Genomic DNA, 14,068 nt, shown 5'->3' on the forward strand with positions numbered 1-14,068 from the left:
ATAACGATCATCTTATTTAGCACATAGCTCTCTGGGTCAGAGAGGCAATTATTTGCTCTGGCCCAGTGTGTCTGACTTCGGTTGGCCTGTTCATGGGTCAAGTTCAGCTGGCAGGGCAGCTTCACATGCAAGTGTGGTGGTTGGAAGGCTGTTTTTTGGCTTGGCTCACTTCCATGTGGGTTCTCATCCTCCAGTGGGCTACCTGGGCCTCATTACACCATGCTTTCAGGGCTGCAGGTACAGCAAGTCTTCACTTAACATTGTCCTTAATAGGTTACTGTAACTCCAAGCAAAACAATGTATAAGGAAACCAGTTTTACCACAGTGTAGCAATATACTATAGGAACTGTTGTTTATATAAATTATCATAGGCTAATGATGTAAGGTTATTACTATAGGCTCATTGATATAAACGAGTTAAGCTCCTATAGCATATTTCTGGTCACAAAACCATCACCAAACTGATAGATGAAGACCCTATACAAGCATTTAAGAAAGATTAATAAGTATAAGTAAGTAATTATTTACCCAAGTAAGTTAGTTAGTTAAGTAAGCAAGCTAATTATTTACCCAATTACTCAAGTTCAGGGTCCTGGCAGCTCAGGGAGCAAAGTGAGATCCTACCCCACACAGGATGCCATTCCATCATGGGGCACATTCACATACACTCATGCTCACTCAGACTGGAACCATGATGACATGCCAATGAACCTAATGTGCATGTCCTTGGGGATGTGGAGGAAACCGGAGTTCCTGGAGGAAACTCATGCAGACATGAGGAGAATGTGTAAACTCAACATAGACAGTGGCCCTGGCCAGTAATAGATTTTAATATTTCATCAATGAGATGATGTTGAACAAAATGATGTTATTCAAGACCCTGCTATACAATCTAAAGGGGCAAGCTCCAATGTGTCAAATATTTTCAAGCCTTTGCTGGAGTCACATTTGTTGATGTTCCATTGGCCGAAAAGTCTAACCCTGATCCAGAGGGTAGAGAAATACACTCTATGTCTTGATGGGAAGGGAAGAAATTCATGGACTCTTATTGCAATTTGCTACACAATAGAATAAGAGATGAACAAACATTTATGGGAGAGCTAGCAGTTTCATGTTTCACCATGAGAAATATTACACTACCTCCACCAACGTCTATTGTTCCAAACTAGTTATGACTAACTTCCTGCATTTCATCTTCACCTGGGTGTGCCTCAAGAATCTAAAATTCAACACATTCAAGACATAGCTTATAATCCATCTCGCACACACACAAAAAAAGCTAAAGAAAACTCATCCTCCTACAGTAGATGACAAACCATGACCTTTCCAGTTTGTTACTCAATCCAGATTGTCATCCTTGACAACTCCTTCTCTCTCACTTTCTCATATGCAAACTATAACCAAATTCTGTTGATTTCAACCTCTAAATATCTCTGGAATCCACTCACGTGTCTTTATCTTTATTACCACTACCCTAGTCCAGGGGGCCTCGTATCCATTCTTGCCTCCTACAATCTGTTTTTCATTTTGTGGTACAAGTGATGAAAGTACAAATTTCATCATGTCACTCTCCAGCTTAAAAGCTTTCACCGTTGTCTTCTTATTTTTGGGATAGAGATAAGTAATTGATAAGATCCTGCATGATCTATCCCCTGCTATCCTCTCTCTCACTTTCTATACTCTTTGCAACATCTGACTTCAGAGGTAGATAGAATAATGCAGTTTTAAAACAATAAATCATGACGCGAGTCTTGACCAAATGTCTCTTGGACCACCACCATCACTCACAAAGGATTCGGCCCAAGTCGAATGGGCTACAAGCACACTGTAGAGCCATTTTTTTGTGGACAACTAGAAAAACACACTTCTTAGTCTTTGGAATGTCATCTTCCTTTGGGTAGAGAAGTAAGGGAGACCTCCTCTGAGAGATTACAGTACTGTGGGAAGGCATTTCAGAGGTCACTGTTCGAGACTGTAAGTAATAGCTATTAAAATTGGCTGATATTTATTGAGCACTTATTTTAAGTACACAGCTTAATTGAAGCCACATGACAATCCCATGTGGTAGGATTCTTGTCATTCTCATTTCTCAGATAACAAACTGAGAGGTAGAGATATGGATAATCTGCTCAAGGACACAGGTAATATTAATCAGACCCACATTTCAAATCCAGGAGAGTGTAACTCCAAGTTGAAATTTTAACAGCATGCTCTACTGCCTCTCTTGACTTTTATTACAGGGCTGGGGAACTGGTCCAGTAGAGAGGGGATGAGCTGCATGGGCCAGAGCCTTAGGAGGATGTATTGAAAGCTGAAAGGTGCTTTACCTTGGGAGTTCAAACAGAATCACTCAAAGAGGCTGGTCTGAGCTGAAGGTCAAGAGAGAAATGTCCTTAAAATAGAGATAGGGATGGAAGAGAAAGGGAAAGAGCAAATACTGGGTCAACTTAGATGAGAACTGGCTCAGAGGAGAATACCAAGGGTCCAGATGGGTAATTTGGTGAAAGGACAGATGTTAAGTTAATAAGGGGCTTTTCTGGGGGATTATCAGGCTACTTTGGGGGTTTCCTTCCTTGATGGCTTGGCTGTTGGATATTGTGAAAACTAACACTAGGTAAGGTCAGATGTCATTTCCCAGTTCTGATCTTACCCAAGATATCTGAGGCAGTCTGTAAAGTCTCCACAGTAGGACTAACCAGCAACTCTATTTCATTAGGAGTTAATTCTGTTTGATCAGGCATTAGCTGGGCATGTCCTTTACCTGCTTTAATGGGGAGCAGCACTCCTGATTCTGTCTCTGCAAGGACCCCTTGTTTGAATAGGATGCCAGGACAATGGGCTGGATTTGTAATTGAGAATACTGCTGTTCCAATACTTCTCTACCCAAAGGTGCTGGAACATGAATGAAAGTCTCAGGCCCACTTAATAGCAAATTTGACAGTGACTTGCATAAAATCATGGATGTTTAGCAACTATTGAAAATCATAAACCCAGAGGAACAGTAGATGGCAAACTCAGAAACTAAAGGCAGCCTTAGTCTATAGCAAAGGTGTTAAAACTTGACAAGGATGGGTCCCATGGATAGGAGAGCCAAATGCACAAGAACATGATGGTTGAGATGTGCAGCCTCACATTTTATAAAAATCCCAACATCCTGCAGCTTTGGGATTCTCTTACCAAAAAGGCAGATATCAATTTAGCCTTTATCATTACTAGACTTGGAGCCTCTAAAATGAGCAACATGGGAGACTTTTCACATCCTAAAGTAGTCTGAAAATAGAGAAACTGAATTTTTTTGTTTGTTCTTTAAAGGAGACATCTAGTGTCCCTAATTGTGGGAGAAGGAAAGAGACAAAATGGTGTTGCTCAGGCTGGAATACCAATACTCCCTTTTATACCACTTTTTCATTTCCTTAAGGCTAAACATATCTGATTATTTACAGCCATACCAAAAATCTGTCTATCTAAAATCATGCAGCAATAATACACAATATCAGAATTGAATTGTTGACATCTAAAGAAGGTTTGCACTTGGTAATTCATGTCACTCTACTTTATGCAGCACAAAGGGCTGTGCCACTAGGAAAACAAAAACTACATGATTCAAGGGATCTAGGACTAGGCTATATTTGCATAGATGCCATTTTCCTTTACCTAATGAACTTATGAAGCCCAAATGACCACCTACTTCTTAAGTTCCTGACTTGTGACTTTGTGCCTCTTTCTTTGTGGAGTCCCCTGTCTGGCTGGTGATTTCTACAGGATATTGGATCATTTGGTTGTTTTGCCTGGGCCATTGCTGTATTACTGTTATTCTCCCTGCTAAAGATGATGAGATGTTGTTGCAAAGTGGCTGTCGTTAGTTCTTTCTTAAGTCCTTTATTTAGCATTCTTTGGTATTTAGCACAAAAAATTCTTTAACATTCTTCATTTTCTCATACATCTCTGACAGTAAGAGGCAGGCAGAGCAAGCATTGAGAGGCAACAAATGTGTATCAGGTGGGGTCCTTGTTTGCAAGCATAATAAACGAATGCTGGCTAACTTAAGCAGGAAGGGAATGTATTGCAGTGATCTCAGGTAGCTCACAAACCAATGTGAAGGCAGGAGAGCCAGGCTTGGGAAATAGGCAGGAACTGAGGCAGGAACAATCAGCTCAGCAGGAACAACATGTTTTTTGGCCCTCCTGACTGAACCTTCCACACTGCTGGCAGCAAAGGTCAACTACGACCCCACTCCTGCTGCTCCTGCATGACTAATGCCCTACACTCTAGAATCTCAGGTAAGAACATTGCTTGGCCAAGCTTTGGAAATGCACTCTTCAGTTGCCAGCTGACAGGGAGAGAATACATCTGGCTCCTTTAGCCCCAGAGGTTGGCTGGATGTGCTTCTTGCCAAGGAGTCATGCCCAATGGGGACTGTCCCTGAATACAAAGGAAGTCCCAGAAGGGAGTTTCAGACAGAAGATGGACTTCTCTGCATTGACTTTTGTCTCTCTGTGTCTCACTACTGGACTTGTGACAATCATGATGTGTCTTCTGAAGGCCTTGGAATAGAGGTTATCCTGGAGTCTGAGAAAGGATGAGACCACAGTTGTGAATGATTGCAGGGTATATCTTTCAGGCACTTCTTGGAAAGCTGCTTTTTTTTTTTTCCAACAAAATCATATTCATATTCATGTGTCATTGTATATCGGCATAATGCCACATGACCACAATCATGTCTCATTCAATTCAGCCCCCAAAGTCTAAAGATTATAAATGGCATTTATGAGCTACTTGATATGCAAGCCTTCACTGATATTTGTATGTCCCTAGGGAAGGTTTCTGTTGATGTATTATTGTTGCTATAATGTCTATTTTACTGTATCTATTTATTGCAGGCCACTCAATTCTTTGTAATAATGTAGGATGATAAATAAATGACTGGAACCAACTAGAACCTACCTAGCAGAATAACTAACTAATCATATAGTAAATAAGTAAATGAAAAAACAAAACACATGTAAAGATTTAAGTTCTGGACTACCACCAAGAAGATTTGATCATACCCATTTACAAACTTGTCCATTTTCCAACAGGACATTGGTCAACAGCCATTCTTGCTCATTCTGGGTCTCCTCTTGCCCTAGAATTCAGGTAGATGGTCTGACTGCCATCACTCTGTCCACCCCCCACCCCAATTCTTGCCAGGACTGGGTGTACCTTCTCAGTTTAGAGGAGAATGAGATCTGCATTCTGTTACCTATAGTCCAGTCCCTGTGACAGGTAGAATCACCCCGAAGATTCATACTCTAATCCGTGGAGCCTGTAACTATGCTACACCACATGGCCAAAGAGACTTTGCAGATGTAATTAAGGTTGTGGACCCTAAAATAGGAAGATTATCCTGGATTATCTGAATGGGCCCAATTTTACTACATGGGTCCTTCAGAGCAGAGAACTTTCCCTAGCTGGAGACAGAGAGATACTGCAGAATGAGAGGCTGAAAAGATGCCAAGTGGAAGACCATTGCTGATTCAGAGATGGAAGGGACTGGAGAGAGGTTTTATCCCCCAGCTGACAACCAGCAAGGAAATGAGGACCTGGCTGAGAACTGCAGGGAGCTGGAATCTGCCAACAATGTGAGTCAGCTTAGAAGCTGGTTTTCAGAGCCTCTGGTTAAGAGTTCAGCCAGTGGGCGTGCTGATTTTTGCCTGATAGACCCAGAGCCAAGAAACCAGCTGAGTCCATGTGGACCTCTGGCCTGCAGAGCTGTGAGATAATAAATGTCTCCTTCTAAGGTACTAAAATCGTAGCATTTTGATATGGCAGCAATAGAGAAATGAATACGAGGTTGGATATGGTGGCTCATGCCTGTAATCTTAGCACTCTGTGAGGCCAAGACAGGCAGATCACTTGAGGTCAGGAGTTGAAGACCAGCCTGGCCAACATGGCAAACCTTTTGTAAAAACACAAAACTTAACTGGTGTGGTGGCACATGATTGTAGTTCCAGCTGATCGTGAGGCCGAGGCAGGAGAATCCCTTGAACCTGAGAGGTGGAGGCTATAGTGAGCCGAGATGGTGCCACTGCACTCCAGCCTGAGAGACAGAGTGAGACTCCATCTCAAAACAAACAAACAATGATTTTTTTTTTTTTTTCCTGACATGGCTTAAAAAGCCCATAATACTTTGAGGAATAGGAGATGGTTCCATGCAACCCCTCTTACCACAGTGGGAGCCAAGTTGAAATGATTTTCAGGGACTCTTTGGGTAGAGTCTGTAGCATGAAGAAAACAAAGAAAGCCTGAGGTGGCCCCTAAGCTAGCTAGAACCTCATTGACTCATCACCATCTGCCTGGACATGTCAAGCTCTCAGCAGTTCATAACGAAGACAGCAGATGTCTGTTAACCTATGGACAATGTGCAAATGCATTGCTGAGGTTGGGGTGAAGACCAGGCCTTGGAAAACAACAGAAGGAAATCTTCATGGATAAAAATCTCTCTGTATAGATGGCAGTCCCAGTGTGATGAGGCATTTTTTTCCCCAAAATTCAAATATACAAGTTTAGGGAAACATTAAGAAGATGAAAGTGTGAATAGTAATAGTGACGAATGCTGGCTGCTAAGAAGGTTAAGACATTTTCTCAGTAGAGCCTGGGCTGAGTTGCATTTACCTGGCATTAAGGCAGCACCCACGTTCCAGTAAGGACTTTCTGTCTTAAAAGCAGTAACCTGGAGTATCACCTTTATGAAGCACCTGGATTAAAAGTACTTAGAAGTTGAAAAGTTACTCTTTACAAAGCATCAAATGGATTTCTTTTTTTTTTTTTTTTTAATAAGGATAATCTATGGGCTACACAGTAGTCATTTCCATTAAATAGCCAGCTTAAAAAAAAAAAGAAAAAAAGAAGGAAAAAGCTTTGAAAACTTTACTTGCAGTATCTTTTCATTCTTTCTTTGATGTATTTGGAGTGAGGAGAATACATTAGTGCCTTTTAGCTTGACAGCCAACTCTCTCAAATGTAAGTGAATGGAAAAGAACTGACTAGAGTGTTTACTTCATTTTCAGAATTCTAATGTCAAGACTGTTTCCTCAAAAGGCCAAAAAAAAAAAAAAAAAAAAAAAAGCAGAAACAGTGCTAAAGTTTTAAACAATACGTTTACTTTTTACCTTTCAGGAGTAGTCAGCTTCAATTAAATGGATGCTGTCCCACTGGAGATTTTCTCAGGAAAAGGTAGAATTGTCAGTCCGTGGACCCTACAGCTCATGGCCAAGGTGATGTCCACATGGACATCTGGTTGTCATGCTGGAGATTGGCCTCAGAGAGAAGAGAGTGAGACTTAACTCCACAGTCAAGACTGCCTGGTCTCCCATAGCCTGTTCCCCATCTCAGTTGACTGCTAGATATCCACCCCTACTCTTTGCCCTCATCCACTCCCCCTCTTCTTCTACAGAAATAGACATTTTCCTGGCCCATGACTTCCCACTTCAGATGAGATTTCTTATGCTCTTTGATGACTAGATGCGGTCTATGAATAGACGTAAGAGTTTTGTGTGCCACTTCCAGGTCTTGACCTTAAAGGAGGGAGATGTGCTCCTCCTTTCTCTTCCCTGCTGTCAGGGTAAGATGTGGACTGTGTTCATAGCAGGTACTCGGCACCTGCCACCCAGATGAAGATGGCATCCCAAGAGAGAGTAGTTCAACAAGATGGAAGGGATCTGAGGCCACAGACGACTTTTGAGGGGAAACACTGTCCCACCATCTAAACCTCCCATCTTCAGAACCATGTGGGGAGAAAAACTTCTGTGTTATTTAGTTACCATGGTTTAGCATCTCTTTATCTTCACAGCTTAGTCATTAGTCTCCCCTACTACGCAGAGACCTTTAGTTGCCTCAATGACTCCTGCTGTAGTGCCCTTCCCTACGTCTATACGACTTTTGCTAAGTCACTCATTTAAAAATGATTAAGCTTAAATTATGTTTCAGGCATCATATTCTGCTCTGGGAATAGTCATGACATCCAAGACTGGACACCTATGTGTTCCATGAGCCATTCTCTTAGGGTTAGCCCTAATCTTGCAAGCCAGCTTTTCTGACAATCCTCTACTAACGTGTGGTTGCTCCTCCTGGGAAAACTGGTGCATCCTAACATCGACCTTTTAGACCATCTTTACAGTGAGAGTTTTTAGGAAAATATGGCAGACCAGGTGGAGAAAGGCTTGGATTCCACTGGGTTCTAATAGTGTTTCTCCAGCACACTGTCCAGAGCTATTGCTTCCTGTTCCTACACGATTGACATTGTCTTATTCCCTCCCTCACTTGGATTTCAAAAGAGATACATAGGTTTTGAGGACATCTTGAGATTTTTGGCTTAGTCTCCATCTTGTTGACTAATGACAAGCAAAATTTTGCCTTTTTTTTTTTTTTTTACAAAAAAACTATTATTTGACAAAAATAATTTTTAGAAATCATTATTGTTAATGACCATGTGAGCGGATGTTTTTCTCAACCTCCTTAGACCTAGAAAAATTTAGAAATACAATGCAGTGCTTAAAATATGTACACATCCTTAAGTTTTATGATGCCTAACTTTTAATACAGCTGTTTCATTTTAAAATGGTCGTATATGGCGTGATATATAAATAATGCCTATTTACAATATAAATAAATGTTCTTATACCTAGTTATGAAAATAGAGTAGTCCCGTTTAAGAATTCCTTATATTTGAAAAATCCAGTTTTAGGAAGACGAGTAGCTACTACCATTCTAACAGCATTCATCATGAGTTTTTTTTTTTTTTTTTTTTTCCTAGGGAGTTAATGTATTTCAATCTCATTTGGTTTGTAAAACTTATTGACATCTCCTGGGAACATACACAGAGACAGACTGTTCTGTTTCTTGACTTTTTGGTCCCCTAGAATTGAGGGTGAAGAATCTTTCTTCTATAAATAATGTCTTAACACCTTATAGGCACACACCCACCCATGCACAATTTTATAGACATGCAGTTTGTTCACACAGAATTCTTCAGGGAGATAAAAGCTTTTCCTACCAAGCTGGTGTAAACAGCAACAAATCAGAAGAGGAGCTCTGCAGCTATTGGTGCACTGTCACTTATCCAGTGGGATGAGAACTCAATTACAAGAAGTATGTGCATATTAATTTTAAATTTAAATAGAAGAATATATGCTTACAATATATAAACCATTAGTTGATCAATCAACGAATATCTCACTGGGTATTACTAAATGCTAGATAGTATTCTAGACAACCGGCTATCAGCAGTGAACTAGACTTACCTCAGTCCTAGATCCATAGGATTTTATTTTCTTATAAACCAATCATAGGACTCAAGCAATAAGAAAAACAGCAAAAAGACATTGACCAGTAGTAGAGGATCACGGATGCACAGAAAATATAGTTTCAAGATGACTTGGTGTGTGTACTTTCCCATCCTGATCATGGAACATCCCTAGATTTTCTGTCTTTGTTCATTCGCCAATTTCTATTCTTTCTCCTCTGCTCCACTCTCTCCTCAATGTTCCTGCTTCCCACTGATGTAGTAATCCCAAAGAGGATGCAGAGGTTAGGACGAAGGGTTAGATGACCAATTGTGGGACACTGGATTTCAATTCTGTGCTCTTCATGGATAAGCGTCTTGGTCTGGTACTATGAGGGAACATTTGGCGATTTATCAAGCTTGGAGGATGAGAAATCTTACAGATTATGAGTCGACTGGAAGGGTCAGTCTGAATTGGCCATATGTGTTGGGGCTCACGAGTCAGATGGAAGATGCCTGAAGAGCACAAGCAACCCAAACCTGCTCTAGCATCTGTGCGATAAAGTTCACTTACCCAAGGAAATGAAGGAATGATGTCCCGAAACTCAATCACTTCAGAAAAATGCCCAGGTGAGGGAATGGCAGCAGAGCAGAACTTTCTGTATAGAGCTTACACATGTAGCAGGCAGGCAGGAACAACATGGCTTAAACAGCCCATGAACTTTGCTCTCTCCTGCCCCCAATTTTAAGCACATAGTCAACTTCATATCTGATGTTAAAATCTTCTACTCATGGGATGAACTTTAACCCAACCTACACTGTGATTTCAAAACAGCCTACTCGTTAGGATAAAGATGCATCTGTAAAAGTTGCCAAAAATAAAACTAACATCAGATGAGTTATTATCTTGGGAATTACAGCAAGTCAACAGGTGAGGTTTTACTGATGGAAGTTTCTAGGAAGTGGCAAATAATGTAGAGAAAGAAGAACGGCTGCAGGTATAATCTGAGAGATTTATCTCTGCACTGTCTAGGAGAGGGGGTGTTTTTAGTTTCATGCAATTGGTGTTGGTTTTTAAGATGAAATTGCTCTTAAAAGTAGAGAAAATGGAGCAAGTTAGATGTGAATACCCTCGCATTACATGAGTTCCATATTGCCTGTTTATTTTTCTCATAACTTGTGGCAGAGATTGCTACTTGTCCACTATCTGTTCTCCCCACAGCCCGCAGTGAAGGGCACACACCATCTAGAGTAAAGACTTCACGTCCCAGCCCCTCTTGTGGCTGGATAAGTCCATGTGGTTGAATTTTGGCCAATGGGACTTAAGGAGAGTGACATATGCACCTTTTGGAAGTGCCCTTAAAGGGAGGGCTGTACTTTTCTCCTTCTCTTTCTTCCTTCCTCCTGCTGTGATGTAAAGCAGTGGCTGGAACTCCATGTTGATGGAAGCCTCGCTCCAGACATTGGGAAGCAGCAAGCTGCAGGGAGTCCCTGATGATTTTGTGAACTGGCTCTATTGGAATGCACACTGCTGAATTTGTGTGTGAGAGAATAAAGCTTTCGGGTTCAAGTGACTCTCAGTCTGGGTTTTCTGTAGCATGCGACCAAACTTAATCCTCACTAACTCCAAGTATATTCCTGTCTGGACCTCACACCCAGAAGGGTGTCTTCTGGTCTCAGGGACAGAACTCTCTTTCACTATAGGTCAGTTAGTATATTGGGCTGCAGTTTAAAAATCAGCATCTTAAGTGTTTGGTCAAAGTTAATTAATCCTTCAGGCTCTTACAAATGGATTCATTGATAAAATCGAGTTCTTATATTTAAAATACAGTAAAATATTTGAACTAGAGCCTAAACTTTGGTACTTAGCAAGCTTGTGAAGCTTAACTTGAAATAATAAGGCAGGTCAGACTGTCATTACAATAAAAGTAATTCATCTAACATCTGTATATCTAATTATTAAAAATCAAACCTTAACACATTTTGAAACCTTAACACATTACAGGTATATTTTAGGAAATTTTAAAAGCACAGAAAAGTACAAATCAGAAAAAAAAACACTAACCTTATCCAATACTGTAGAAATTATCCACTATCAACATTTTTGTTTTTCTTTCACTTGTATTCACATGATAACAAATCATATAAGTCACAGGCAGTCCTAATTTGAATATGTATTATATTCCAAAGTTAGTAAGCTAGTCAGTTGATTTTGGATAAACCCTCCTAGGAAAACAGTATTTTAGATGGAGATGATGTTCCTGGACTTGGTAATGACAATAACACTCTGAAAATTGGGTGACAGGAATTGAGAAGAGCCTGTTCTACTGTTCTACTTTTCTGAGGATAGGCATCCTTGGGCTAAATTGTGAATAGGCAAAATTGACACTGACATTCCCATTTTACTCATTTTTGTTCCTTACTTCCCTAGATTTATGGGTTTAATGCAACCACATGTGCAGAGGACATCTGAGTTTTCATCGCTCAGTAACACTTCCGTTACTATTTTTGGAAGGAGAAGTGCTCCCTGCTGTCATCAACTGTGTGGTTCATGTGGAAGCTGCCAGTTACCTTTCCATGAGTCTCTGGATACCAAGCCTGACAATGGTTTTTTCCAATACCCTGGTCAGAGCACATGGTCTAGGTATGAGAGTTGGGTCCATCAGTGTCCTGCCCAATATATATACGTATATATATACACACACACACGTGTGTGTGTGTATATATATCTGTGTGTATATATATGTGTATGTATATATCTCTCTCTATATATATCTGGTCTGGAACTCCTGGCCTCAAGTGATTCTCTTGCCTTGGCCTCCCAAAGCACTGGGATTACAGGTGTGAGCCACCGCACCCAGCCTGATATTTTAAAAATAGAGCCAGTAGGGAAGTCCTTGTCTTTCAGTAGGGTAGTCCTTTTCTTTGGTTTCCCCACTGACATTATCGAAGTCCTCAGCAGCCTTCTCCCCCTGGATCCATGGTGATAATCTCAAACTTTTCTTCTATCTCAGTAATTTGATTTTCAGCAACATCAAATGTATTTACTAGCTATATAACTGTGACGTTCATGTCTTCAATTTTTTTTTCAAGGACCATGCTTTGCCTTTCCATTTGATCCTGTGGTTTCATCATTGTATTGTTGATCATTTATTTTTACTAAATCAATGACCTTCCAGTTTTCCTATAGTATAGGAGACCCAGGGAATTTTCCTTTTTGTTCTCTGCACTGTTGACCTATTTTTTTCCTCTAGACTTCATACTCTTTGCTGTGTAACTTTGTAGTTTTCTTCTCTAAAGTGGCAATTTTTCTGTCTTTCGCCCTGCCCCTTGACTGTAAGTTTGGCCAGGGCTATGCTTTGGTAAATAGAAGAATGCAGAGATGACGGTGCACCAGGTTAAGGCCTGCCTTAAGAGGCCTTGCATGTTTTCATCTGCCTTCTAGCACCTCTGCCATAATCATGGGAAAAACATCTCTGGGCTAGCCCACAGATTTTAGGAGGAGGCTGAGAAATGTGGAAAGCAGAGACATCCTAGTTGAGTCCATCCTCCATCAGCTGACTCCTAGAAAAACCGCAGATGTGTGAAAAATATTAAATGTTGCTTAAAGTCACTGAGTTCTGTGTTGGTGTGCACTGTAGCAATAGTTAACAAATACAGTATGAAAAGTCCCTCCCTTTCCCCAACTTTTTAATTTATTTTTAAATTGAAAATTGTAGATATGTATGGTGTTGAACACCATACATATATGTATACATGGTGGAATGGCTACATCAAGCTAGTTAACATATCCATTGCCTCACATACTTATCATTTTTTTTGCAGTGAGAACACTTAAAATCTACTTTCTTGGCAATTTTTGAGTATAAAATGCATCATTATTAACTGGAATCATCATATTGTACAACAGATCTCTTGAACTTATTTCTCCTTGGGACCAAAATTTTATGCCCTTGGACCAATATCTACTTAAACCCCTGATATAGTTTGGATGCTTGTGCTCTCCAAATCTCAAGTTGCAGTGTGGCCTCCAGTGTTGGAGGTTGGGCTAGTAGGGGGTGTTAGGGTCATGGGGTCAGATCCTTCATGAATAGCTTGGTGTTGTCCTCACAGTATTGAGTAAGTTCTCACTTTATGAGTTCATGTGAGATCTGGTTTAAGAGAGCCTGGCACCTCTCTCTTGTTTCCTCTCTCACCATGTGATATGCTGGTTCCCCTTTGCCTTCTGCCATGATTGGAAGCTTCCTGAGGCCCTCATGAGAAGCAGATGCTGGCACTACGCTTTGTGTATAGCTTGCAGAACCATGAGCCAAAATAAACCTCTTTTCTTTGTAAGTTACTCAGCCTCAGGTATTCCTTTATATCAACGGAAATGGACGAACACACCCTCCCCATCCCCTCTGCCCCTGGTCACCTCCACTCTACTCTTTGCTCTATAAGTTCAGCTAGTTGCTTTCTTTCTTTTTTTTTTAATGTAATATGTTTGAGGTTTTACTTATTAAAAATCTTGGACAAATCTAACTTAAGAAGCTTTGTCTAGACCTGCTATTTATTCTGATTTGATGTAAGTGAATCCTTCCCATTTAATTTGAGAAGGATTGGTCTTTTGTTTCAAGCCACAGAAGGGTATACTTCTATCCCGTTTGCTTGAAATCTGTGAGTAGGGGGTGGGCAAGCTCCCTGTGGGGTGCCCTTGAAGGAGGCTCTAGGATCCGCCTTCTGAATTGAATTTTGTTGTTGTTGTTGCTGCTTGGTTACAAACTCAATCTACCTAGCTGAGGTGTCTCCTAAGGAACACCCTCAGAT

This window comes from Macaca mulatta, chromosome 7 (genome assembly GCF_049350105.2).
Source record: "Macaca mulatta isolate MMU2019108-1 chromosome 7, T2T-MMU8v2.0, whole genome shotgun sequence".
NCBI lineage: Eukaryota > Metazoa > Chordata > Mammalia > Primates > Cercopithecidae > Macaca > Macaca mulatta.